This window comes from Lichenostomus cassidix, chromosome 1 (genome assembly GCF_008360975.1).
Source record: "Lichenostomus cassidix isolate B80296 chromosome 1, HeHo_3.0, whole genome shotgun sequence".
Lineage (NCBI taxonomy): Eukaryota > Metazoa > Chordata > Aves > Passeriformes > Meliphagidae > Lichenostomus > Lichenostomus cassidix.
The window spans coordinates 83724258-83748176 of record NC_139479.1 but is presented as its reverse complement, the minus strand read 5'-3'; the positions used below and the strand labels follow the sequence as shown (position 1 = coordinate 83748176).

At 42.1% G+C, this 23919-nt stretch overlaps 1 protein-coding gene and 1 long non-coding RNA gene across 6 annotated transcripts in view; one reads left to right on the top strand and one right to left on the bottom strand.

Moving 5' to 3' along the window:
• The window catches only part of TENM4 (teneurin transmembrane protein 4), a 917609-nt gene that overhangs the window by 582731 nt on the left and 310959 nt on the right, over window positions 1-23919 (bottom strand). For 3 of the 4 annotated variants that reach the window (XM_085066148.1, XM_085066158.1, XM_085066166.1), the window contains exon 1: window positions 9354-10255. The gene's annotated coding sequence lies outside the window, so the exon portion shown is untranslated. Of the gene's footprint in view, window positions 1-9353; window positions 10256-17112; window positions 17273-23919 lie in introns of those variants that run through there. The other variant, XM_085066138.1, reaches the window with a different exon arrangement.
• On the top strand, window positions 14649-18372 carry LOC146445036 (uncharacterized). 2 transcript variants are annotated; one of them, XR_014853423.1, is made up of 4 exons: window positions 14649-14979; window positions 15168-15214; window positions 16369-16410; window positions 18055-18372. It is a non-coding gene; the product is annotated as an uncharacterized LOC146445036 (long non-coding RNA). The 2 variants fall into 2 exon arrangements; XR_014853420.1 differs by having other exon boundaries at window positions 14649-15031.

The window sequence follows — 23919 nt, the reverse complement described above, 5'->3', positions numbered from 1 at the left end:
ACCCAATCTAATCTTCTCCAGGTGTCACTTGAGGCAATTTGCTCTTGTCTTGCAACTTGGGAGAAGAGACTGGTGCCCACCAGGCTACACCCTCCTTTCAGCGATGAGGTCCCCCCTGAGCCTCCTTTTCTCCAGACTAAATATAATAAGCAATGATGTTTTATTAGGTAACATTTATTTCTGTCCTAATGGCACATATATTTTGGGTCTACCCATCTCTAAAATACAGAGTAGAAATAATAAATACAGAGGAGAAAGCTGCAAAGATTATCAGGAATATGGAAAGGCTTGCAGAATAGATAAAGTAGGGCAGGGATTTTCAGCTTGGAATAGAAAAACAAAACCAAAGAGTAGAAGGAATATATTCTGCTGTATAACCCACAAAGTAAGAGTCATCTAATGAAATTACCAATTTGAGAGGTTAAAGCAGAAAAACAGGAAGGCTTATTCACTCACTGCATGATTTTAAATTTTGAAACTTTTTCTTGTGGCAATCACAACTATATCCTGGGTTCAAAAAGAATCCAGCAAATTGTTAGAGGACAACTGCTTCAAGGTCTCCTAAGCAGGATGGTTCAAAAGACTGTCATGAAGACAGAAGACTGTAATGGAAAAGTGCACTCAGTATTTTAACACGAATAAAATTAGACTTCATATCAGTGCAATAAAACTGCTGTAAATAGTTGGCAATCCAGAGAAAATGCCTGGGTCAAGGGATTAGCCTAAAACCTCATCACCTCCACAAAGCTGTTTGTACTCCCTTCTTTCTCCCTTCTTGACAAATACTTCTGCTATAATTGACTTGATGTAAGTCACTAAGTCATCTGAAAAAAACCCAAAACCCCAAGCAAAAGATGGAGCTTGTTTTGTCCTGGGTTGAAAAATTAAATTGTAGAATCACAGAATGGGTTGGATTGGAAGGAACCTTAAAGGTCATCCAGTCCCAGCCCTCTCTGCCATGTGCAGACACACCTCTCACTAGACCAGGCTGCTCAAAGCCCCATCCAGACTGGCCTGGAACACTTCCAGGAATGGAGCATCCACAGCTTCTCTGAGCAACCTGTGTCTGTGCCTCACTATTCTCACAGTAAAGAATTTCTTCCTAATATTTAATCTAAATCTGCCCTCTCTTAGCTTAAACCATTACCCCTTGTCCTACCACTACATGCCCTTGTCAAAAAGGCATAAATCATCAGACATATTCTGAAGGAATCAAAGGACAGAAGGACAGGAGATGGGGAGAGAGGACATTGGGGTGGGAGAAGAGGGGGTGAGCAGGACCCCTCTCCTTCCATGCCAATGGGTCCTGAGGTTGGCTCTGATGTGAAACTGCAGCCTGAGAAGTCACCTGTGATGATAAAAGAAAAAAGCTGGTCACATCAAAATGCAATTATCTGTTCTTTCAGTTTTCTCAGTTTCCATTTGTTTTTATTTCCCTTGTTTGTTTTGTGTTGGCTTTTTTTGCTCTGATTAGCCATAACAATTGCTGTTACAATAGAGTGTTGCTATACTAAGTAAGAATTCCTGTCAGCAGGACACTGAACCTGAGGGTGGGATACATGAGAATTTGTGTGATTGGTCTGTCAGTGCAAGATCTCCTGAGATTTCTTTGGATTTAATCACATCCTACAAATCCTGCAATGCTGTATCACTTTGATGTGACTTTGTGGGATTCTCATTACTTGTATTCACTTTGGTTTCCAGGAAGCTTGAGATTTCATCATCTGCTAACATATGCTGAAATGCATGTGTCAGTTTTATAATAAAATTCCAATATAAAAAAAAAATCTATAAAACACACAAATACGAAATTAGTTTGTAACACAATCTCTAGTTCTCTGTTTATTAGGGAAAGGCAAAGTTGGTAGTGCTGTCAATTATGGGAAGAGCGAGGCAGCTTTAATAATAAAACAGCATACACAGTTTCTTATAACTATACTAAGCAAATTGTTTGGCCTGAAAATTTCCATGCCAGCTGTCTGCCTCAGGCTGAAGTTTTTTGGAAAATTTCAGTCAAAACAGTTCAGCAGATTCTGAGAACAAGGCTAGGGAAAAATATGTTGTTTTACGCACCAAAAAAAAAAAACAAAAAAAAGGGCTTTTGCTTCCTCTCTAAAACCTCCTCTGGGATTTTCAGGACTTTAGAGGAAGGACTAGAAATCTGCCTGGGAGAGAACTGTTTTTCTTCTAATGAATTTTTTGTGTATCTGTGTGAATTCAGCCAAGTTTAGACATCTTTGATAAAAACACTGTTGCTACGTGCCCCGGGGCACATTTGTACATATTTGCCAGCTTCCCTCACTTACATTTCTACCTGCGTATGACTAAACAAGGTGTTTTATGCTATGGGAAGTGCCAGGTCTGCATCCAAGTATCAGAACTGCAATCAGAGATGCTCTCTGGTTCTTGACATGATCTCGGGCTGGTAGGAGCTCAATAAGGTTGGGATGAGAGACTTGGAGAGCAGGGGTTAGAGGGATGAAAATGGGATTGCAAAAAGGAGCTGGATGAGGCAGCTGGAGAGACATGAGGAGAGGAACAGACTGAGCGGGATGGACTGAGGGATCTGTTTAGAGGAGCAGAGTGCTCTGTTAAACTAAGCCATTGACACATAGAGAGACCAAAATGAGACAATATCACAAATCTACTAGCTCTTGGAAGACATAATAAAACAAAAAAAAAGAAACAAAAAGTAGACTAACGGACCAATAATATGATTTAAAAATATATGTTGGAGACTCATAATTTAAGTGAAAAACACAATGAATGTTGCCTTAATCGGGTGTCTGAATAACGAAACAGTCATTATTCACAAGACAGTGTTTCATCCAAGCCAGCCAGGAGAGGAAGCAATGAGAATGAGGAGAAGAAGAGGAGGTTTACAATCCCTGTCTCACCTGTTGCAGTGCTGGAAGGTTTGCAGTGACTCAGCAGAGCACTGAGAAATGAGGGAAAATGTGTTTTGGATTCAGGCAGCCAAATGATGCCCCAAGACTGTGGGCAATGCTGGGCAAGTCCCTTCAACCCAGCATTTCATAATTGTGTCAGAGTGTGTTGCAGCCTCTGGATGATCATCCTGACAGCTCAGAGTCTGATCTGCTCAAGTGTCAAACATCCACAGCAGCAATTAAAGGCTCTGTGAACTTTGCATAGTTTTAGCACCACCATAAGGAAACACCGTAAGTAATCCCTGATCATGGCTCTGTCTGCAGGAGCACATCGGCCAGTTGACTCATGAGACTGATCTCTGCTTTCTAGAACAAAACTCTGTGCCAAAAAGCTGATCACACCTTGAACCCAGCTGCATAAAGGGTAATTTTCTAGAAATAGCAGCATTCGCTTGTTCCGGACTGACAGGATCCGTGCTGCCCACAGCCCAACCACCAAATGCTGTTTGTATCAACAGGCAGAAAGCAAATCCCAGTGTCTCTCAAGCTCTGTCAGTTTTTCCAACCACTTCTGGCAGCCACTTCTAAAAGCTTTTTGACTAACCAAACTCTCCCTTCCTATTCTCCTTTATGTTACAGAAGTAAGGATGAAATGGTTTTCAGCATCCAAAGACACAGAGGCAGTTCAAAAGGAATTATCAGAATATTGAAAACTTTCCCTTACAAAATTTGGGAGTTCAATTCATGTATAAGATTGGGTCATTTAAGTCCAGGTGACACAGATGAAGAGATGGTTTATGAATTTCTGGCCTCCAGGTCTTAGGTGAACAGACAGTACTTGGAGATGCTCCTGTGCAGGAAATGAATCCTGGCTACTCTTATCCTCCATGCGGCATGATATCATAGAATCATAGAATATCCTAAATTGGAAGGGATCCACAAGGTTCACTGGGGCCAACTCCTGATATAGAAGACCAAAATTAATTTTATTAATAGACCAGATTTTCTCCAGAAAGAACAGGCCTAGACTGGATTTTTTAAAGCAATTTCAAGATTTTCCGTACACTTATTGGAGTTTGAGGGGGGAGACAACAAAGCCTGCGAGCCCTTATTGTGCACATGATGCAGGGTTGGACTAAAACTGTAAAAGAGGATTTAATCTTCTGTGTTCAAACTTTTGACTGTAAAACTAATCAATCTCCAGAATACTTTGAAGGCTCAGTGTGTGCAAACACATGTGCAGGCAAGTGATACAGCTTCTGCTCAATGCTTAAAGAGAAAACTGAATAATCACCTAAACCCTAAATCAATGGGCAGTGAGACATCTCCTGCTTTCATGTTTGCTGTTGCTACCAGGGTAGCACATCTCATATCTGCCACCAGTGCCCTAGTGGTGATTACAGGAGTGGAGCAGCTTTCTGGACTGCAGTGGTTATCCTAGACCACAGCAAATGCTACTCCTCTAAAATGTGGAGATATCTGCGAAATCTCACTGAACCATCCCCATTTTAATGAACTGATGAATGCAGTTCAGTGAGCTCCTCCACCTAAATCGACCATCAACAACTCCTCTCTTCTTTCTTCTTCCCCCCAGTTAATAGAAGAACAAGGATTGTGTCACATCCTAGAAAGCAACTCTTACTTGGAAAAGGAAACTTATCAGCCCTATTCCATTTCATAATGTGCTTTACTCCTTCTGGCTGCCAACACACTGGAAGAAATCTGCCTGCTTTCACGGACATCTTCACATTCAAAAGATCACCTCTGCTGATACCCAGCAGGACAGCATGCGATGAAGTTTGAATCTCCCTACAGCTCAAACAGCTTCATTCCCAGCAATTTGGTATAAAAGCAAAAGGATTTTTGTGTGTAGGGCTCAAACTTTCCAAGAAATTTGAACTTTCAGTAAGAAGTGTTTGTCACTGCGCACAGACAAGGAAATGTGCCCTCCTATTCACATTTCAACCCTGTCTTTACAGATGCTCCAGGGAGAGCGATGTAGAACAGCTGGCAAAAAAATTGTACATTTCTAACAAAATTATTTACCTATCAAATGAAGCAAGGGTGGAACAGCACAGAAGAATGCAAATTCTACATTTAGTCCTGACTACTATGTCTTATAGCCACCCTACAGCCCTACTCCTCATGTTATGTTGAGATAGCTAAGATCTAAATTTCTCCATGATTCTTTTTCCTTTTAATCTAGAACAAAGAGGAAATACACATATATATTTATGCTTAAAAAAATGTTACATTATAAGACTTTTTTCTCTGGAACATATCGGTCAAGGATCCATGAATACCCAATTCACTGTCAAGTGGTGCAAGCTACTCTGTCAAAGTAACCAGCAACACCAATCTGTCAGTTCAAAGCAGAAACAGAGTATTTTAGCTTTTAGTTACCATAAGCTATGCTGATAGACCTTGTAACAGGACAGGTAACAGCCAGTCTTTAAATCTGAATTGACATTGATTTACAGAGCTTCATTTCTTTGAATCAAATCCGAAAGAGGGCAAGTTTCAAGCTACTTCACCTCTTGAAATTACAATTACACATTTCTTAAACAGAGGAGTTTGCTTTAAAAAAAGAAAAAATAAAAACTCAACTGCCGACAGAGGTAAGATAAAAGGGAAAAGTGATGTTAAAGATATCAAACTAGCAAGTTTTTGTTTATTCATCTTTTTTAATTCTGCTTTTCCCCTCCATAAATTTTTAAAACTGCCTTGATTTGAAATCCTAATAATAAATATGCCACGCAACATTCCTCCTGTCAAATCTCTCTCTTCGTGGTATTACTGCAATATTTGTAACTTTTGATCTGGAAACATCAAGTTACATAAGATCATAGTTCTGCTCCTTGCAAAGATGTGATTCTGTCAGAAAATGAACCATTGAAGCGGGAACTCGACAGAACTGGAAATGACTTTCCCAGGGAAAAGGTAGTTCTGCTTAAGCATCTCAGCTATTTTAAAGTGCAAGAACTCAATGTTTTATTCTCCTGAGCAGAAAAATGGCAAACTACCAGGTTAAAAATAATCAGAGCAGGCTCTTAATTGGAATAGTGTACATGTTATAGACAGAATGAAATAACATTTAGTTATTATGCACTCCACGAAACCAATCAAATAAAATCAAATTTTTAAAAAATTCACTTTGTAAAACAAAAGAGAACATTTTCCCTTGCCAGTGTACTATCTGCTCACCAAAACAAAAGGAAAGCATCTATTTTAAATGAGTCAAGGAAAATAATTAAGCTACATGGGCTTAAAACTGCAGTCTTCTCAGCCCAAATCTCACTCTTTCCCCAGACCCACTGAAATCAGAGAGTTGTCTCTTTTTTTCCATCCATGCAGTAAAATAAATTGGGGGGTAGGAGGGACTATCTCTCCCTGCTCCCCAACCAAAACCAGATGATCAGCTTTACCCCCATCTCTCCGTAATTTTTCCCTATACTTTAAAATAAGAGAAGACAATTTCTCCCCAGAAAAGCCTTTCTAAACCAGGACCCCTTCCTAATAAGAAAAGGAAACTACTAAGTTAACTTCTGCATCTCGTTTTGCCTTTTACCCCTTTCCTTGCCAAAGAACAACCTGAGAACATTTTTCCATATTAAAGACCCTCTTTCTTCACCAAACATGACATTTCTCCTCAAGTTCACACACCTAAATAACAGATTAATTGAAACCCCCCCCCTGTGAAGAAGTGTATAGATTCATGCACGTATGGATGGGAAAGGAGGATAAGGCACAGAGGCAGAGTCCCTGAAAAGATACAGTGCATCTCAGTGCAGTGGTAGTAATTCCCAATCTTGATGATTTTTTTGAGGGGGGAAAAAGGGGAAAAAAAGTGAAACAGGTTGTCTGCAAAGGCACCTCCTCTCCTCCCCTGCCCCAGCTGAGTGTGCAGACCCCTTGCCAGGGCGATGGGTGCAGAGCAGTGCTCCTGCTCTCAAGGGAAGAGCAGCACAGGTTACATTTTCAGGTACCTTGGGAATGCCTGGCTGCACACCGTGACCTCACGGTCCCCTCCCTGCCCCCAGACCTGCTGCAAACTAGCACAGACCCTCATTTTCTTTGGCCACACGCTGATTTGGGGATTGCAATCTCAAGGGATCATGGCAGCAAAGAATTCTCCCGGCCACAAACCACCCCGCTCCAGCAAGGACCGATCCAGCAGCGTGGCAGAGTCTGGGAGCTGGGAATTTCACAAGGAAGGGCAGCTCGCAATGGCCACAAATGTGCGAATTCCTACAGCCTTGGAACACAGGCAGAGCCGAGCGAGCTGCTGTGAAGTCTTGCCTCGCTGCAAAACAGTGCAAGAGACGCGTCTTCCTCCCTTTATGCTCCCCCCCCGCACTAAATATATATACACACACACACATATTCCTTGTTTTTTCCACCCAAGCCTATAAAAGTGCTACAGGCAGAGGCACTAAGTGGGAGGCGCCTGGCTCTGAAGAGGCCAATGAAATAAATTAAATACAAATCACTGGCTCAGCCCCAGCCTCCCCCAGCTACCAGGGGAGATCCTGGGGTTCCCGACGGCCAATCCAGCTCCTGCCAGAGCCACAGTGCGGGTGGCATGAGCGGACTGCTGCCATAGCATAGGTGTGTATATGCTAAGCCTTGGGTGTTGCAGGCACATATGGTGCACATGTTGGGAGCAGAGCACTTTCCAAGGGAGGGGAGGGGCTATCCTACTAGTAGGCAATTTTATTAGGGTCAGCGAAGCAGAAAGAAATGGGATTGGGATAGGCTGGGAGCTGCCAAGTTCCCCTGCCCAACTCCGGCGCCCCAGAGCAGGGAGCAGCACACTAACAACTTGCCAGGCTACAGCAGAAGTTTACCTATAAAAAACACACAGACAACTTCCAACTTCAAAGATTTGCTCTCATTTTCTCATTTTATGGCCCTTTCTTCACCTGGGACTTGTCTCAGGGAAAGAAAAGAAAAAGATGCAGCTGTAAATTCAAGGTGAGGTTTCACTGCAAAAAGTTAAGGAGGAAGATAGGGCTGAGGCAGAGAGACTAATTTTTAGTTCGATTCAGGAGTTTGGTGTTTTGCCTCGTTTTATTTATTATTTTTATATCATAAAAGAATTTGAACTTTCCAGGAAAAAACATGGGTAAATGCATTCAAGATGCAGAAAGGTCTTGCCTATCTATTCAATGAGCATTTAGTCATCTCTGTTTTGGCTGTATGAAAAATGTACTTCAGACTGTGTATCCCATAAAACAAGGCAGTGGCATAAATAGGGTTTTTGGGTTTGGCTTTTTTTTTTTTTTTTTGTTTTCAAATCATGTGCTTACATGGTTGTAACCATCGTGAATTTCCAAGCATGGTCATGCTAAGAAAGTAAATAGATACTGCCTTGTGAATACTTTAAGAGTTTGGGGGGGGCTAATTATTATTTTTTAAAGATTTGTCGTTCCTTAACTACTACTTGTTTCGAATTAAAATGTCCCAGATTTTTTACCCTATATTTTCAATCAACACAACTCCCAGGAAATAAATGCCCTTTGGTAGCAGACTGGTTTTAGGTTCAACAACCCAAATTTGTATTTGAGAATGCAAATTGCTGAGAATACGAGCAGGAGCATGAACCACTGCATTTCTTCCAGGCACTCCAGCATCTCTTCTCCAACACCTCACTATCTGGGCGAGCTTTTAATCCTGGCAGGGCATGGCTGGAAGCAGGGCTTTAACATTTAATGCCTAAGAAACAGACTTGTCACTCAACTTGCAGTCAAGCGCATTTCTTTTTTTCTGCTTTTTGTTGGAGGCAAACCCACCTTTCCCTGGAAAATGGGAGACCCCATCCTCATCCCCGATTCTAGCACAGATCCAAATGTAAACATACACACACACACTCCCACCACGCACCACCCTGCAGCAGGACATGAGTATGGGGGGTTCAGACACAGCCAAAGGAGCCTTGTGAGCTGAGAAATACCAACGCACTTCTTTCTTATTCTATTTTTTTCCTCCCCCCTCTCCTCCCTGCTTTTACTATTACATAAATAACACCGATTGATCTTAAAGCTGCATCCTTGCTCCAGTGCCTCCCAATCTGCACTGCTGCCTTCCCCCAGCACAGCCGCACCGCTCGGGGTGCAGAGGGAAGGGTCGGGGAGGGGGAAGGTTGGGTGGGAGAATCCACTCCAAACATACCCTGAAGCAAGGCTTTGGCAGCCTGGGGGTGCCGGATCACCCCCGCCCCAGCCCGGAGCTTCCCGCAGCATCTTTGCCTCCCTCCGAATTGCTGCAAACTGTGCGAGGGGAGGGCAGGGAGCTGGGCAGAAGGGAAGGATGGATGCTGGGGAGGGAAAACCAGGGATTCAGGGAGCTTCTCCCCAGCCCCAGCCTGTGTGCCTGGCTGTTTGGTGGGAAGAGGGAAGGGGGAAGGGAAAATTGAGGAGAGTCTATGGCATAAATACACTTTTCAGAGGAAAAAGCGAAGCTTACCATGTCTGCAGCTTCCCCCCACCGAAATGCCACTTCTGCGTCCAGCGATCCCAAAGTGGAAACTACAGGCAGGCACCGGAGCTCATCTCCGCAGGCAGCTCAGAGATACACCGCTGCCACCCCCAAAAATCAAAACCAAAATAAATTAAAAAAAAAAAGACAAAAAAAACAACGACTGGTCCAGCTTCTTTCCTGACAGGAATCGTCCTGGTAGGACTGCCCAAAATAAGCAGCTGCAATCCAAAGGCTTTATTTAAAGCTTCCCCCCTCCTCCTCCCTCTCTCTGTGCCTCGCTCGCTCTCTCCCTCTCGCTGTTACACACAGAGAGAAAGAGAGACACACACAGGTTACATGAATGGGAGGCAGGAGCCGGCGCTCCCGGCTGGAATGACAGGCGCACATGCGGCTGGCGGCTGCCCACCCCAGCGGCGTGGGAACAGCTCGGACACGGCCTGCGGATGCAAAGGGGCATGGGGTGGGAACGGGCGTGGGGTGGCATGGGTATGGACATGGCATAGGCGTGGGGCCGGGGAGGGCACAGACACGGGCATGGCGTGGACGTGGGGCACAGGAAAATATAGACGTGGGCATGGTCATGACACGATTATAGGGTAGACATGGGGCAGGCATGTACATAGACACGGGCATGGCATGGGGGGAATATAGACATTGGCATGACATGGGAATAGACACAGGCAGAGGCACGATGCAGTCCTGGCATAGGCATGGATCAGGGGAGGACACAGACATAGGCATGGCATGGGCATTGGGAGAAGGGCACGGGCATGGTGTGGGCAGGAAGGGGATTTGGGCATGCATGTAGGCATTGGGGAGAGCATGGGCATAGAGCAGGTGTGGATATAACCTGGGAATGGGGAAGGGATGGGCATGGTCATGACATGGAGAGGAGATGGACAGGGCTATGATGAGGGGATGGGCATGATATGGGCATGGACAGATATGAGATGGATTAAGTCTGGCCATAAAAATTAGAAGGTAATAGGGACAGGAGAGGATGTGCTTGGGTACACGATAGGCATGGGTTGGGCATAGACATGGAATAGGCATGGGGGGGAGTTGGAATGACATTGGTTTCGGCATGAGAATGGAATGGGGATCAGGACAAAGACAAGAAGAGAATGGAGATCTGCCTCAGGTGGTTCCTTCATGTCCTGGCCTTGGTGAACCTTCCTGTCTTCTTGGGGTCAGGTGGGCTCCAGTTTCAGCACACATCATGAGGAGGGGGAAACCTGTGTTTCTCCTAATGCCTCTAGTTAGGCAGCTTGCATAATGTCTTTCTTTTGAGGTCAGGGAGCATCATTCACAGTGGTGTCAGGGGATGACATCACTATCATTATCAGTTACTATTACTATTTTTAATTTTTTTTTAACATAATTGTGCTGTTTGATAATTAAAATCAAATTCTCAGAAAGAAGGCCGACAAGATTTAAGGTTAGTTCTTCTTGAGGAGGAAGATCAATGCAACCAGTTTCTGCCTTTTAAATATTTGGGGGGGGGTTGTTTTGGCTTTTTCTGTTTTTAAAATTTTTATTTAAACAGTAGTGACAAGAAATTAAGGCTACTTAATGCTGCTATTCCATATGGTCTGAAGTAAGAAAGGGTTGTGGTATTACTAAGTGTTAGGCCCTGCTACTGCTTCACTGCCTGACCTTGGGCAAGTCCTCGATAACTTATCCCTGTCAGGATATATCACTCACTGCCATTTACACTCAGCCTATCATTTTCTCATTCACCAAATGATCACATTTTTATCTTTCAAATCCTTGCTCAAAATTTACTCTTACAAAACTTTTCAGCAACAGTCTCTACATGCTTGTGTTGACATCACAAATCTTGGAGTCGCACTGGATTCAGCCCTAAAACTGCATTGTAAGAGGAGTGCTGAACATAATGGACTGCAGTACTTCATGCAGTGCTTTGAGCTACATGGGAATCATCCTCTTCGTGGCATACCTTTAAATCAGCCAGGTGCAAGTCTGCTGTGCTCTGCCTTTTTCTCCTGTCCTAAAATTTCAGGCCTTTGTGGAAAGCAAGAGGTAAGATATGTGTTTTATTCCAAACCCAGAAGTCAGACTAAAAAGGCACACAGCAAATCAGAACATCATCTTAAAACAGCAGAGTCCTCAACATAAAGGTCTGCTTTGCAAAATAGCTGCTGCTGTTCACTGTTTTTTTCAGTCATACATATTAAAAATGAAATCTATTTGCATTGGCCTTATTACCTCTGGAATATATTCTACATCAGGAATCTAGACTCTAGACAAAGGTAATTTAGGTCTCAGGAAGGAAAAAGTTTAACTGAGAAATATATATATTGTTAGGAATAGACCTCATCCAAATTCAATGGTAATTGTATAAGCCTTTCAAAAATCATACAGTATGCAAGCTTCCAAAATTTCGGAACAAGAAACATTTCCATTTAAATGCCAAGAAGCAATTTTTCCTCTCTTGTTCAATACTAAATCAGTCACATGAGCAGTTTGCATTTGATTTTAGAAAGGAAATGGAACATCTTCTCTTCCAATTACACATAACTTTTTCTTTTTCTTGTTCATAGTGCTCTTACAGTTTGTGTTACTTTCCTGCAGTTTTGAAACACTCATTTGATCTGCCCATTTGCTCCAGCTATTTATTTATTTATTTTTTTTAACTCAAGTGACATTATTAAGAGAAAATCAGTAAACCCAGGTGGGAAGTAGAATGTTGTTTGTTTGAATTCTGGCTGGTAAATTCAAGTTTAACAGGCCAGCACTGTTTGTGTAATTGGCCTTTCTCTGTTAACTGAACTAGACAATAATGCTCCTGGAAAAAAAAGAACAATAGTAATTTAATGGGAAAAAGCGACTTTGCTTAGGAAAATCCCCCTTCTGCTTCAATTCACAGTGAATTGCTGTGGTCACAGAAGTGTGCTGCATACCAATTTGGAGCATATTTTATGAAGATGTACATTCAAAGTATCAGCCACGTTGTGCCTGTGTCCTGCACCCCAGCAACTTTGCACTTTGCCCCTTGGGTACAGTGACTATTGAGTCAAGTTCTCCTCCACGCAGTGTTTATGAAGAGTTTGTAAAGAGGCCACATCTGTGGGACAAGAAGGTGAGTGACAAGACTAATGCACAAGCCTGTTAGACCTTGTGTGCCAGGAGAGCAAGGACAGCAAGTCCTGGAGCTGCCTCTCCAACTAGCACTTAGTGGTCCTAATGCCAGCTTGTGTTTCCATGTTGATATTTGGTCCAATGAAACAATGGAAACACTTTTTGTAAAGTCCCCATTCATCAAGCAAGAAGAGTAGCAACATCTGGTGGTCAAAGGCTTCTTGCTGGCCAAGTTCAGCAGCAGTTGGTTTGGTGAGCACTTTACCTAGGGGAGATGTCTCCTAAGGGGCTGCACTGCTTGACAGCTGCTACTAAAGATTTTAAATTTTTTTTTTCTGCATCCAGGGGAATAATCCAGAGGGAAAAACTCATATATTTTAATCAATGGAAGTGAAACCATTTGCTTTTAGAGACTATAAAATACACACCCCGGGGTTCAATGCTCTTTTCTACTCCTCCAGAACATTCTTAAGGGGAAATCACTCTTTTCTTGATGAATGTGCAATTCAAATGTGGAAATATGCCATTCTTCATGCTTTCTCCATAGGGTGCAAAATGATTTCTGTAATTAAACCCTTTTTGGCAACATTTCCTGATGAGAATATATTTTCTTTTTTTCTTTTTTTCTTTTTTTCTTTTTTTTTTTTTTTAATACAAGGGGAAACGCCATGTACAAAATTGTTTGCAAAACCAGGTCTGGAGTGTTTGACCTTTAAGCCTCTGTTTGAATTAGCCATTTTGTTTTAAAGGTGTGTGAGGATGAGGATGAGGAACAGGAGTAAGGGCTCCAGCTTAAGTTTCCGATCAGGCACTGCTGAAAGAAATGGCTGCAGTAGAAAGAAAGATAAGGGTACCACTGCAAATGTTAGTATAGCTATTAGGGATGGCATTAGCACTAAGAGTGCAGAGAGCAGTGATCAACACACTCTAGCAGCCCCAAGTGGGTAACCAGGGTCCGTGTGGGGATCATGCTGAAATGTGTGCCACAGCATCAGTGCTGCACTGGTTCCCATGGTAGCTAGATTGAAGAAATCCAGCTTCTCTGATACATATCAAGCTGTGAGGGGCAGTGTGGACAAAATTGGAGTCAATGAAGAAAAACACCTGTGTGAGCTTTTGTAGGACTTGGACCTGAAGTCCACAACACATTGTTTGTCACTGCAGCATGGGCCAGGTAATATACAGAGATGAGAAATGGGACAGATCTTTTAGCCACCTACACAGTTAAGGGTGAAACCCCATTCCTGTATGATAGATGGTAGGGCTGAACCAGAGCTGGATGCAGCGCTGAATCCTGAAGCTCCCACTTTGAGTTATGTCTCTCTGACAAACCTCTTGAGCAAGGTGGTGGAGCAGAAATCACTGGTGCTCTTTATCAAAAGCAGGATTTCCCTCCTCTTTCTCCTCACTCCATGAACTCCTGCAGCTCAAATCTGTCTGCATTGACTAGAGAGACTACTACTGGCACCAAGAGATGAAATTCCAGATTGAGGAGGGAGAAATGTTATAATGCATTGAATTAGGATCATTAAGGTTGGAAAAGACCAACAGTTAACCCAGCACTGTCAAGTCCACCAGTAAACCATGTCCCCAGGTGCCACATCCACAAGTCTTTTGAACACTTTCAGGGATGGTGATTCAACCCCTTCCCTGGGCAACCTGTTCCCATATATGATCACTTTTCAGTGAAGAAATTTTTTCTAATATCTAGTCTAAACCTCCCCTAGCACAACTTGAGGCCCTTTCCTCTTGTCCTGAAGGCTCTTTCCTCTTTTAAGGGTCTTTCGTTTCATCAGCTGATTTTTAACAGGATGCTAAAGGCTGGCAAGGGTCATTCTATACTGAATGTGCCTTTTGTAGCATCTCAGTGAACCTTAAATCTTGAGGAGAACAGAACTGAGCATTTACCCACACTACTGGGTCCTATACCTTTCCTTTCCTTTCCTTTCCTTTCCTTTCCTTTCCTTTCCTTTCCTTTCCTTTCCTTTCCTTTCCTTTCCTTTCCTTTCCTTTCCTTTCCTTTCCTTTCCTTTCCTTTCCTTTCCTTCCTTTCCTTTCCTTTCCTTTCCTTTCCTTTCCTTTCCTTTCCTTTCCTTTCCTGTCCTTTCCCCTCCTTTCCTTTCCTTTCCTTTCCTTTCCTTTCCTTTCCTTTCCTTTCCTTTCCTTTCCTTTCCTTTCCTTTCCTTCCTTGCAAAGCCCCAGTGTCTGCTGTCATACCTGAAAACCTGCCGAGGCATACAATGGAGCTGAGATTGTGCTTCTACTGCTTACTCAGGAAAAGCTCCCATCAAATGAATTGGACATTTGCCTGAGTGAATGTTGCAGGATTCGGCCCATATGCTTCTCAGCTCTTATATTTGCATAGTGCAGAATATGCTTACAGTACAGTGCCAATAAAACAAAACTATATACAGTTAAGCACAGGAAAATCAAGAGCACAGTTAATACCATTTACAAACAGCAGCTGAGCTCTGCAGCTGACATGCAGGCTTATAGACCATGCTCTGATGTGGGTAATATGCACAACACAATTATTTATAGGCAATTAGGTGGAAGGTCCTGTAAGCATATAGGTCTCTATTCTCCTTTCCCTAAGCCTCTTATTTTCTTTTTCCCTGTGCCTTATTTATATTTTAACTATGTAAATATGTCCTTTTTCTTTCTTTCTTTCTTTTTTTTTTTTTTTTTTTAACTAAGAAAAACATTTCAGGAGGCCACTTCCATGGAAGACACTTGTTCTTGAAGTTAGTGCTCTGGGATTGTATAAACGTACTGTATATACCATACAAGTGAACTTCAAATGAGATGCTGGTTCATTCAGTCTAATGAAGTAGAATGAGGTCTCTCTTATCTCCAGAAATTCCACTGGTGTGTCTTAGGAAGAAGAAAGATCTTCATCAAGAAGGTGTAGATCATGTCAAGAATGGCATAAATTGCTCAGAGGATCAAATTACAACTTTTCGAAGATATATTTTCCTCTCTAAAAATTTAAAGCATGGGTTTTTTAATCCAGGGGTAGGATAGAATATTTCTCAATTCACAGCACATGATAAAACAGCCACGAACAACTGTAATATAATACATCTTCAATACAATTGACCATAAGTATATTAGAAGAACCTCCAAAAAATAATTACCCTATTACTACACTGTGACTTCACATCCAATTTTGTTCACCTCACTGTACAAAATGGATGGAATAGATGGCTTTTATATTTTTAATAATAATGAAATGTTCAGGATTTGATATAGAAACCTGGCTACCAAGGTAATGGGTACATATAAGAACCTATTTAGAATAGCTGTGTGAATAGGAATTGCCATTAAATTACAATGAAATACTGGAGCATATCAAACAATATCAAATAAAACTTAGAAGGCCAATCTGCAACCATATTCAAGCCATAACCTCATAATGAAGAAGACTTTTTCCTGATGAAATCTTCTGGTTTAGACACATGTGGGATATTTCTTAATTCTCCAATAAGGCTACTTATCTAGACTAACTTTGTGACTCACTCCAGATTTACGCTTGTGCAACATCAAAATTCATAATAATAGCCCCATTCACATGCTAGATGGTGTTGGGCAACAAAAAACCAGTTATTTCAATCACAGAGAGCCCTGGTCTCACTAAAATAACAGGTCTAGAGACTCCTTGTTTCCCTTTTAGACAACAACCTCCGAGCCAGCAGAATAAAGCCCCCACTTCCCCAGTACCTTCACTTCTGGCATCTCCTTTTCATGCACTGAACCAACCATTGACTGCTGAGATGGAAAAGTACTCATGTTATTGTATGATAAGAGAGAAAAAAGGTGATCTTGTGGTATTGATATAGCAGATGGGAGTACAATGACTGGTTCTGATATACATTTCCAATCCTTGTTAATTTTTTAGGACTCAACCCTGAGCCTGTCTCACTGAATCCTCACCAGAGCAGTAAGTAGCATCAACATTCCCTGTCCCCTGCCTGGGCTGCCTCCATCAGCTGACACGTCACCACTCACAAGCAGGGAGGAATCGAGCTCTGCTCCCACTTTTTGCTCTGTCCTCCAGATAAATTGTGTTAGTTTACTGGCAAAATCTAGTTTGTATTATTGTTTGCACTTCAGAGTCAATATGGATATGGAAGAATAAGCTGAAATATATGCCTTTTGCATCCCTAATAACAGCGTGGCCTCTCTGTAGCTACGTAGCAATTCCCTAACACTTTATTTAACAGTCGCAATTTATCATGTCTGCTGTATCACAATGAAGTAGTTCAGCATCCCCAATTTACAAGAAGCTCTATTCTCTGTGCCTATTTGTGCTGCTTATTTCGAGTCAGACCAACAGACTGAGTGCTAGCTTTCAGCTTGGAAAATCCAGATTCAGTTCCCTGGTGTAGCAAAAAAATTGTCTGGGCTTCAGTTTCCTCTGTGTAATACACAGATAAAAATACTTCCTCACTTTATCAGATGTTGTGAGGATAAGTGCATTAAAGACTGCAAGTCCCACCAGCACTACAATAGCCACAATTATCTCAAATAGACACACGAAGTGCAAGTTCAGTGATATTTAATACATACTCTATGTGTATAAACCATGAGTCAGGGCTGATACAAACACAAGCCATGCTAAGGAGTTAAAAATGCTGCTTACCTGTGTGCTCTTCCCTGGCTTATGCTCCATGGAAGTTTGTGTGTTGGAGACCAGCTTTGGCTCTCAGTTGCAATGCAGTGGGGCTGCTCAAGTCAGTGGATTTATTTCAGTCGCACACTCCTGGAGGCAGGGGCCCATTGTCTGGGCTGAGACACTCAATCTGGAAGAGAAAGAATAAAAGGGCTTCAGTGTGTAAAGTCATTCATTACAATCTGGAATGAACAAGGAAATCAGTGGGGTTGCTGGAGGTTAAGCAAGGGCAGAAATTGGTCTTTTATCATTGAAATGCGGGAGGAAAAAAAAACTGCATAAAGTAAGGATCTAATCCTGCACATCTCTACTCCCATCTCTTGACTTTATTCATTGCAAGGGGTCACAAAGAAACAATCATGTACATTTGCAGGACCAGATGTTAAATTCATTTCTAAGAGAATTTCATAAGCAAGCAACTTCTTTTTCCTTGGACAGAGCTCCAATGAAATTTTGATACGACCTTTATATACTTTCAGATAAAATAAGATTATTTGGATTGCCATCCTACATAAGTAAATTTTCTACAGTAACTTCAAACTCAGAGGCATGAGAACATGCTCCAGAAGTCAGCAAATATTTTTGAAGATTGGATCTGGTGTTCTTTTAAGAGGAACTTTTGTAGTGAAAGAAAAGTAAAAGGATTGATTACAAAGCTTTCAGTACTTGAAGGCGCATCGTATTACTGGAAAGTGTGGAGTGAAAGTTGTTCTGAAAAGCTGCAGCAGCATCTGTGCTTATTTTATTGTACTGGATACCCTTGGCTATGATAACATTATGCACAGCATCAAAAGCATGAGAAGTTTTCATAGCTTTCCTACAAATTTAAATAAAATTGTGAGCAACACAATTTCTTTCTAAAATGCAGTGATTGACATTTCTTTCTGACACTTTTTACTCTCTCCATTTCAGGACTGCCCCATGTTGCTGTGAGCATCCACAACCCAACATCCAGACTTCAGATGGACACAGGAGTGAGGACAACTCAAAGCCTGCTTGCTGAGCAACAGTTCTTCAAGCAGGAAATTGGGTTCAACCAAAGGTTTCCAACCACTTTCCTGGTGGGAATTCCACAACCTCTGGAGCCAGATTTTATTCTCATATCATATCAACTCTGCATATGATAATCCTCTCAATTAAGGCATTTCACCAAAACTTCCTTTACGTTCCCCACTTCTTGTGGTAGCTGACTGCGGGGTAGAGGATGTTACAAAGGAAAGATGCTACAAAAATTACCATATAATAAAATGGCTAAATAAAACAAGTGGTTGATCCTACAGATTGTTACTCAGCCATGAGTCTAACAGGGACCAGTCCAAAACCTGAGCTGCTACTGCACACCATTACTACTAAACACCCAGAGAAGGGTTCCAGAGGTGGAACACCCTGCCCATGGAATTGAGGTTGGAACTAGGTGATCTTTAAGGTCCCCTCCAATCCAAGGCATTCTGTGATTCTATGAATTTTTGCAGTAGCATTTTCATATTTAGTGACTACAGATTTAGAAAGTGATGTTAAGTGGTGGATTTTAGGAATCAGTAAACAGTATATTTAAAACTGTCTGGTCTCTTTTCTTATTTGAAATCCCCAGATACAGACTATGTAGCCTGTTAGACTTGATCTTGCCTGATTTAGCCATTTTCAGAGTGGAACTGGGTCAGAGGATGGGTTCAAGTCATTTTCAGGATGAGGGAATACAATCTTAATATGCTATTTAATTTATCCTATTGGGCTGGATAGAGAAAACTATCAGAAAAGCTTTCATGAGCCTATTGGGTTGGATTAAGAAAAGCCACATGAATGCCTTTAAATGACAATGCACAAAGGGCTAATGGAGCTAGTGACAAATCTGCCTTCCTTTCCCTTTCCCTTTTGAATGTGTAGCTATGCCAGTCTGCTGTGAATTTACCTGAGGCAGAACAGGTCTTAAACTCACACCTGCAAAGCAAAATAAGGTATTTCACCTACTCTTCCTCTGCATCTCTCTGCAGGAGTGTCTGACACATGACATCTGTTAATGAGAATTATAATCCCCCCCACCCATCCTATAACCTCATACTAGTAGTGCTTAGACCCAACGGCCTCTTTTCCTAAGGAAATCAGGCTTTTATAGGAGTGCTGTCTGTCCATCTGGCTCTCCATCTGTCAATCCTGTGCCCAGCAATGTATTCTGAACCTGGTGGCTAATTTCAACCCATTCTCTAGAGAGGTAAAAGCTGAAAAGATATAAATATCCCACATATATTATGAAAATCAGTGGAGTGTGAGACAACGACAAAGCACAGCTCATGTGAGTGAAAGGCTATAGTATAAGCTCGTTAGCTAATTGCTTGGCTCGGGCTGCCAGCTGGCCAGTCAGTACAGGCAAACCAGCCAGCTCAGCTACCTGTGAGTGACTTCTTGGATCTTCACACAATGCACCTGGCCAGCCAGCAGAAGAGAGGAGTCCTTTGTGGAGAGGGTAGGTGTGCACAGGGATTGACAAAAAATGGAAAAGAAGACATGCCAAGGGCTGAGGTCAAAGAGAAAATGGTGTTATTGAAGAGGAGAAGAAAAGAAGGGTTGGGGGTTGTGATTTTGTGGGGAGTGATATATGATTTAAGATGCTAATGGAGTGACTTGGTTGCTCATCCTGTCTTGAAGGACAGGGCTCAACTTAATTTCTTGAGTGAGGACTTTCCTTCTCTTTTATCTTCAGAGCTTAAAAACAACCAGTCTGTTAAAAGTAAAAGTCCTTATAATCCTATCCCTTGTTTCAGATGTTTAAAATTAAGGAAAGAGCAAAAAAAGAGGACACAAGCAGAAAACAGCTTATGGAATGAGGCTTATTATTCCCATTCCACAGCTAATAAACAGAGGCACCAGAAGACAAACTGGATTACATTTCAAAAGTTCAATTCAAAATGCTCACAGTAAAAGCAAACAGTAAATTTACCACAGTGTCAAAGGCAGAGCATCCAGTCTCCAAATCTCTGGTGCTGAAATTTCCATGGTGTACATGGCAGCAGAGTTGCTCTGCTCACCTCAGCTGACAGATGCCATGTTCTGGTGTGAGTTACTACCCTTGGTCTGTCAGTGGAGAATGAAGCCCTGCTTCTGGCTTGGTTCTACCAGCAGTTAAACAGCTCCCACTGTTGCTCCTCTTTCAAGTACTTCTTGGCATTATTTAGAACCATTTCACTGCCAGAACACTTGGTTTCCCCCATTCCCCTGCTCCCTCAGCCCCTACATTCCTTTCTGTGTTTGATGCATGTTCAACCACAGAATAAGAGATAAAGCACAAACATTCAGAGCAGACAGACTCCTAAAAATCAGCTGAATTCAGGATTCCTAGTGTCAGATGATAAGGTGCCCGAGCTAACCTACTGATAAAGTCTGTGGTAAGCAAACCCTGTGATCTATGCAGATAGCTTAAGCTTCTGCAGTGCTAATTACTATTACAACCTTAAGCTAATATTTGAGCCTTTCTTTTGAGCAAGGATGTGTAACAATTAGATTACAGGATTTGGAGCATTACAAAGAGAGATAAAAGCAGCACTTTCGTCATGGTATGTGGTATTTTGTTTACACAGAGATAATAGCAGTGATGATAATAATAATTTAATAACAACTATCCTATTTGGGTCCAAATTCTGATTTCAGGTGCATCAGACTTGCAACAGAATTATCCCAAATTTATTCAGATTGAAACATGTAGATCTCTAGTTGCAGACCATTTTCAAGTGAATTGCTCTGAAGAGCCCAGCATGGTCTACAATGAGTTCTAGCTACTCACAGTAGTAAATAGTGAGCCAATAGTTCCAAAGAAGGGCCTGAACTTGCATATTTCTCTTTACTTCTGCCCTGAGCATTGCTGAGAACTCTGCTGGCATGTATTGAACCCTGGTCCTGATCACAACTCCAGCATTGAAAAGGACCTCTGTTTTTTTGTTCTCTGCCATCCTTCTGCTTTCCTCTCTCACTGCTCCACAGGAACATGCATGTGCAAAAACACAGTATGCTTGAATACAGTGGTAATGCATAGGGAAAAAGCCAAACAACAGAGAAACAACACTTTACTCTAGCTGTGTGCCAGATATAATACATGGTCTGTTTTAATATGCCTGGGACATAATCTTTAGAACTTTTTACAGTGTATTAAAAAGAAAAGGCATCTTTTTTGCATATTTGGGCATGTTTTTCTATGTCTCGCTGGTTTCTTTTTCATTTCTTCTCCTAGGCACCCAAGGGGAAAAAAAAATCACCCCATGTCCATGACAACAGACAGCTCTTCTGATGAACCATAAAATTCCTTGCCTCAGAGATAAGTCAGCTCATACAAATGAGCGTTTGGCCCCTGAAATTTTGTTGCTGCTGAGATCATAGAAAACACATGACAAAAGCTCCCTTTGCCAAAAATTGAAATAAAGATTTTCATCTGCTTTCGAGACTAAAATCAAACTTCCTAATGATGAGAGTTTTTCAAGTATTTATCATCATTTCCTGTAAGACAGAATCAGTCCCACAAAGCAAATCTAATGTGTATATCCACTCAGGAATATTAAAAATGCTATTACAGCATTAAAAAATAAACCTATCTCCTAGCAGTGGATTTAAAGAAACTCTCAGCAGCTGAAAATCTGGTCCCAGAGTCAACAGCAAACCAGCAAAGCAATTAACTGAAAAAAGACAAGGGCTTGTTTTAGCAAGCCCTCATTCTCCTTTTAGTCTATCATACATTTATAGGAAGCCTAAAAGCAGGTAAGGTAGCCACATAGGATATTTTTCCTTACCCACAGGCACCAGGGTCTTTTCAGAGAGCTGCATCTTGCTGACAGTCAATACTTGGTTGAAAACTTGAAAAACAGGTTTTAAGCAAAAACTCTTCTGAGAATTAGATCCAGACTCGAGAGGCTGAAAGCATCACTTGAAACAGCCAGCTTAATTTATTCAAAGAAAAGCCACAGAGCTCAAGGACAGGTAAGCAGGTAAATAAGCCATTGTCAGCCCCTTCTTGGCAAAGAAAGGTACCATGAAAAGCCTGCATTAAAGGAGATCTCTGCGTGGGAAATGAAGGAGTCTCAGGTACAGACATTTGATTTATTTTTTCCTGAGTGTGGCACAGGGGAGCGTGCACTGGCTCAACCTGTTGTAATCTAACATGTGGGTTGCTAGTTGTTGCGATGATATTGCAGCAGCCTCTTAATTAAAGCAGCTGTGTCTTTAGCAGTAGTGATTAATTTTCTACATATAAAATCAAGACATTATCACTGCTGCTATTGCTCTGTGCTGCTCTTCCCCCTTCACTACCTTTTTTTTCCCCTTCTTTCTTTCTCATAGTGAGCAGGAAGGAATGCAGAGAAGGATGGATAGGTACTATATGTTTCTTATTTCCTCAGATGACAATCCTTTTGCTACTTCATTTCACTTTAATAGGATCTTCTTGTTACCCACCTACTGTATCTCAGCATGGAAAATCCCAGCATCAAAAGGTTGAAAGCTGGAGGCAAAACTTGCCTCCCTGCAGCTCTAGATGAGGTGAGGATGAGACAAAGTCATCTGGTTGCTTTGCAAACACTATTAAGGCAGTTCAAGGAAGTGTAGGTAAAGGACATTATCTTCCCCATGAATTAATCTCCAGCAGGGTTCTGCTCTTTCCAAAGGCATAGAAGATGAGAGAAGAGTAAAATATATCTTAGAAGTGAATAACTGTCAAGGAGAAGTGGTCAAACGATTTCTTCCATATGAGATGTGAGTGCATTATTTTTCAGCTTGTGTAGGGGTGTGTGTCTGTGTGTTTGTCCAAAAAGGGACTCTGTGATGGAAAGATGTGAGTGTGACAAACAAAAGAAGACTGGAAACTGCCTCCAGCTGTGTGTTGGTGTGCAGGGATCTGAGTGTGCAACTGTGTGGGGATTCACTTGTGGGCAGCACTGGGACCACCTGCACAATCCCAAGACAAGTTCCTCTGCCATATCTGCTGATAAGTTTCTGAGAAAAGGCAGCCCTGGTTTAAAAGAGCCTCTGGAACTTAAAACCAAAACTGCTTTTGGAGCCCTAGGTGCACCTCTATTTCCCAGCACTTACTCTGAGATTCAAAATCCAATGTCTTATGTAAGTCTCATTGCAGGGGGGAGGTTCCTGAGTTTTGGATGGGAGACACCTTTCTTTATCAAGGGGAAATCGAGGGTAAAATCAACGCAACAAAAGGGGATTAAATTAGGCATTTGTGTTGGCAAGGAGGATGAGGCAGGGCCGGGGCGGGGGAGAAATTTCAGTTCTGAAAACACCAGAGCTGACATTTCTGCTGTCTGCTCTGCACAGCGGCAGGATGGAGCACACTGGGAAGCTTGTGTGTACCACTTCCCTCTGCTGGAGGCAGCTCACACTGTTACCTGCCTCCCTCCATCCCACAATATTTCTGTAGGTACTAAAAGTGCTCCAACCCCTATCATCTGGCACAGCAGTGATAATGAAGTGGCCACAAATCCTTTCAGTAAGTTTCATTTATACAGAAGTCTCAGTGCTGACTGGGGGGTGGAACACAGCAGCACTTCCAGCGCCGAGAAAAAACAGGATGAGAGGAAAGGGACGTGTACTGCAGAGATTGTTTAAGCTGACACGTTTTGAAAAGAGACAGAATACCACAGCCTGGACATGTAACACTTCTTGAAAGAAGAATGAACTGTCTGATTGCTCACAGCTTTGCACAGCCACGCACAGCCTCCCCCACCTCCAACACCCTGCAGCACCAGTTAGGGAGTGCTTTGGGGCTGTTTAATGTACTGGTGTCCATAT